The 4,977-nt window shown below is 38.7% G+C and overlaps 1 pseudogene; it reads right to left on the bottom strand.

Moving 5' to 3' along the window:
• Nucleotides 1–3,887, bottom strand: part of LOC107677451 (GON-4-like protein) — an 8,115-nt pseudogene extending 4,228 nt beyond the window's left edge.
• Nucleotides 3,888–4,977: the final 1,090 nt, after the last annotated feature.

The raw sequence follows: 4,977 nt of genomic DNA, 5'->3' as shown, positions 1-4,977 counted from the left end.
AACAGCAGCTATGCTAATTATGTCTCTATTTGTTTCTCTGTTTTTGTAACTAGGATTTACACAAGCTTCAGTCTGGATCCAGAACACCTGAGAAGAGATGATGCCAACCCCTCAGAGGACCTCAGATGATGCCAACCCTGAAACAACATACAGAACTACCACATTTTGCTATAAGTTTGATTGCATCATATAATAATTGCTGTTAATAGTGTTCATCGTCTGTTTGATTACGTCTTTAATTGATTTTTCCGTACATTTCTGCCATATGTACATTAACTGACAGTCACCACTGATAAGCTACCACTAAATATTGTAGAAACTTAATTTGCTGTAAAGTTGCTTTGCAATGATTTGTATCGTGAAAAGCGCTGTACAAATAAACTTGAATTAAATTTAATTAAAGTACAGATACTTGAAAAATGTACTTAAGTACAGTAACGAAGTAAAACTACTCCGTTACTGTCCACTACTGGACTGCAGTATACACTGCACTAGATGAAAGGTTACGTTTACAAGCACACTGCTGAGAAAAATGTTTGAGCTCAACAGAACATATTTCACCCCAAAATAAGAAATAAATATTTCGCATTGTGTCTATTTTAAGAAATGTTATGATTTCAAGTACATTATACTCTCTAATTTAGATTTTAGGGTGAAATATGACTTAGACGTGATCTTTGTGTGAGAAAGCCTCTGAATGTGAAAGAAAGCAAACCACGTTGGCGGTTTTGTTGCCAAGCTGAGCTGCAATGGCATGAAACATGGCCGGCTTGGCTCCTCTCTGCTGACAGGTGGTCAGTATTACACGGTCTGCCTCCCTTTTTATCACACAAACAAAACACAGAAGCATTCATTTCAGATCATATTTATGAATATGATCATGAAATGTATCCTGTTTGCTATCTCTGTTTAATATTTCTGTAAATATTTCTGAAATTACATGATCAACAGTGAAATAAAAAAAATGTAAGTATTGTGTAATGTCAGACAGGAATGTTGCACAACATTTCTAACCTTGTCCAGAGGACTACTTTTTTCCCATTTGGTGAGCGAGAGATATTCTTGGCACAGACTGAGCTTCCCGTGGCGTTAAACGAAGACTGCTGAACTCTATTTTTGACTCTGCTGCCACACTGTGTTTCTTGACCTTGTTTTTTTTTGTTTCTGCCATCTGAGAGAAAGTGATAAAACATGTCAGAAAAAAACTGCCATTACAATTATGTGGTATGCAAACAATTCGGATTGCTTGAGATCTTTATAGACACTGAAAAGTCAACTGTAAGAGGAGAAGGTGATACCAGAACATGTTTTGGCAGGCTCAACTTTTTTATCTGGTAAGACAGTTCTGATTGGTTGACATGCATGGTTTCCTTCCAAGCCCTGACTGGTTTCCACATTGTCTGCACGATCCTCATCTTGCACTTGTGGGTATAGCTGCTTAAAAAATTCCCAGAATGCCTCCAGCATATCAGTGTGATCACGGAACAGCAATGTTATTTGAGCTTTCATCTGAAAAAAATAAGTAAATGAGCCAGGCCAAAGGAGCAGGAAACTGACATCCTACACAATAAAACATGCAAACAAAGAGTAAAAAGATTAATGCTAGAAAAACAGAAGAGATGCTCAAATGCCAGAATAACAAGGAAGGACTGCTTGTCTGATAGTGCCCTTTTCAAATACCTCTCTGAAGACAACAAGATCCTGTGACAGACCCTCCTTGTAGAATGTGCACCACTTTTCTGTAGAGATCAGACTGCTCTCCAAAAGTAAACTCCAGCTGGCATAGAAAGCGTCTGCTGCACTCAAACGCCTGCTGCTCTTCCAGCTAAAGCCACACATTAGGAAGAGCATTGTTTGTACCATGAAAACTTATGATTGTGTGCTTTATTTAGCCATGAATATGAGAGAATTGTTAATTGTGCTCTACCAGGCCACACTCTCTGGCTTGATCTGGATGCAGGAAGTCAGCAAAATCTCGAAGCAGCTCAGCACAGGCTTGAGTCTCTTCAGCAGCTCTAGTGACGTGCGACTCTCTGGATCTTTCTCAAACTCTGAGAGAACACTCAAGAACTCGTCCACTTTCCCAGGCACCATCTGCAGCACCTCATAGACCTGCAGACAGACAGACAGAATATCAGACTAAAAAATGGACCTGTCACAACATAAAAACGAACATTAATATTTGTGCGCATCTAAATATTTCTTGCCTTCTCCAGGTAAGCCTGGGCAAAGGCGACATCTTTAGCGTCTCTGTAAGGATCGTCATCAGGTGCATCATCATAAAGGACCAAAGAACTCTGCACAGTACAGGTATGGTGGGAAATGGACAAAAGGACATTTCACATTGATAAACATTTCTGTAAATGTGCCTGCGTAACTATTAAAGCTAATGTTTCAGCTACAGAATTCACTGAATTCACAATAACTGTTTTTGTTGGACTCCTTCATAATGACTGAACTGACCTGCAGGTTGATGGTTTGATTTTCCATCATCTGAACTTCCTTCCTTTTCACTTCTCGTCTTTGTGGCCAGATGTGAGAATTTCTCAATGGTTTTCTGGTGTTTACAATGACAAGGTTAATCTAACATCTCATAAATACAAAATGCATGAACAGGAACTGCTATTATTGGGCGAATCTTATGAAAACAAGCCCTGCTCATATTTTACCCCCTAAAGAAAAAATTAGATTTTGTATAGATGCCTATTTAAAAAAAAAAAAGTAAGCTTTTGCATTGTAGCATATAATTTCATGACAAATTCTTCTTATTATAACATTATTATGTAGACATTTTACTATTTGTTTTTGTAATTCCTAGAGATAGGATACTTAAATATTTAAACTTAATATAACAATTTATAATATAATAAATAATATTAAATATTAAAAAAGTAAAAAAAAAAAAATAGTAAAAAGAATAATCAAAATTATATTTACATTTAGTCATTTAGCAGATGCTTTTATCCAAAGCGGAGCAGAATATATATTTTTTGATATATATATAAAAATAAAAAATGCAACAATATATAAAAAATTATATTTAACATTTTATTTAATAATAATTTACTTAATAATAATAACATCAAATACCAATAATGTAATTAGTATTTTTGCATTACAGTATGAAAATGTTTTGTATTACAGTAAAGTATTAGTATTCAGTTTAAATATCTCAGTGAGCATTAAAAATGATCTGACCTGAAGTTCTGGCACAAACAGGATGTCTGAAACACCCCTGTTCTTCTCCACCCCCGTCAGCCTATTGCTGCTTTGCCTTTCATTTGATTTCTGCTCCTCTAGTTTCTCTCTCCTGCTCACAAGCATCTCCATGTCAGCATCTTCCCCTTCAATGCTGGGCGTCGGGCTCCCAGAGGATTCAGAAAGTGTGAGAAACAGCTCTCTGGTGTCCTTAAAAATTAACAAATGATTTTAGCAAATGGCTGCAATATAACAAAGAGTGAAAAATTTAAGGGGGTCTGAATACTTTCCGTACCCACTGTAACTTTAAGCAGAGTAAAACAGTGGTGACTATCTTTAGCCGATGGGACGTTGGCTGTGGACTTCTTTATGATGGTGGTGGGACATATTAAGGTGTCGGGAACCGGCGGTTGAAGAGTAATTAGAGCATTAGAGGTGACTATTTGTGCAGTTTGATTCACAGTTATATGCCCTGAAGGACAGGGATTCAGCTCTGGTGCCAAAGCAGCAGGTGACGTGATGATTACGTCCCCCTGGGTTGCACCAACTTGAGCGCTCTGTGGAGAACCAGAGACACCCATTGGTGTTTCTACAGCATTTTTCACAGGAATAGTCCTTGAAGAGCTCAGTTCAGGTGCAACTGGAGCAGGCGGTAAAGTGACAACATCTCCACCTGGGTTTCGTCCCATCGGAGGCACGTTTGACACATTAGATACTATAATCGCTCACTTGAAAGGACCATTCGTAGCTCCATTTCCAGACAAGCATGAATTCGGTTCTGGCCTCAGAACTGGTGCGAGACGAAAATGTTCTGAACGTCACAGACTTGGAACAGTGATAGTTTTTGATAAAAGGGTTGGTAACTGGTTGAGAACCACTTCTAGCTCCTCAGCTGACGGGGGAAGTTTTAACGGCTTGGTGGATTTAGCAGTCTTGTCTTTTTTCTTTTTGCAGGAGCCCAAAGGTGAAGATTCAAGTGTCTGAGCAAGGTCCTCAGGAAGGCTGGGAGGGTAACGCATGCCTGGAGAGAAGCTAGTGTGCTCCTGGACCTGGAGACTCGGCGGCTTCTTCTGCAGAAATGGTAGTCTGGGAGTTTCCAGATCGTTGGAGTGCACCTCCAAAACAAAATCAAGACTTTGTAAAAGAGCATAATAGGACCCCTTTAAACATTATTACAAGCTCATAAATGCACTTCAGGTTTTTCTACAGGAGAGAAAGGTTAAACATTACACATAAATCAGATATTTACCATTTAGGAGCAACAAATGAAAAACAGAAGGACTGAAATAACAAAAACAGAGCAAGATTACAGGCAGTTATTACCGAGAGCCAATCAGGCATGAGGCTCTTTTCGCGCTCCACCGGGGGACGCTGCTCAAAAAGGCCGACCCTCTTACAGGCCAAGGGCATGGGAGGGCATTTTCCCGTCACAAAGTATGTCTAAAAAAACATGGGGGAAAAAAGGTGCAGTCCCATTTACCATTGTTCAGTGAATTTTTGCGGGTGAAATCCAGTCATTTCAGTAGGAATCCAAGCGAATCCAAACGATCAGGATTCCTACTATACTGGTCCGAATCTGAATTCTCATCAACGTCAAAAGGTCAGAAATAATTAGTACAAAACTTGTTTTTAAAGGGGTCCTATTATGCTTTTTCACTTTTTGAATTTTAGTCAGTGTGCAGTGTGTATGTTTGGGCATAAAAAAGATCTTCAAACTTACAAATCTCAAAGTCCACTCCAAAGGGAGATATTTCGTTTTGAAAAAAATCCCTTTTCAAG

Source organism: Sinocyclocheilus anshuiensis, unplaced genomic scaffold (genome assembly GCF_001515605.1).
Source record: "Sinocyclocheilus anshuiensis isolate Anshui unplaced genomic scaffold, SAMN03320099.WGS_v1.1 scaffold804, whole genome shotgun sequence".
In the NCBI taxonomy this organism is placed as follows: Eukaryota; Metazoa; Chordata; class Actinopteri; order Cypriniformes; family Cyprinidae; genus Sinocyclocheilus; species Sinocyclocheilus anshuiensis.
Note: the sequence above shows the minus strand (reverse complement) of the source record. Positions and strands in the feature narration are given on the sequence as shown.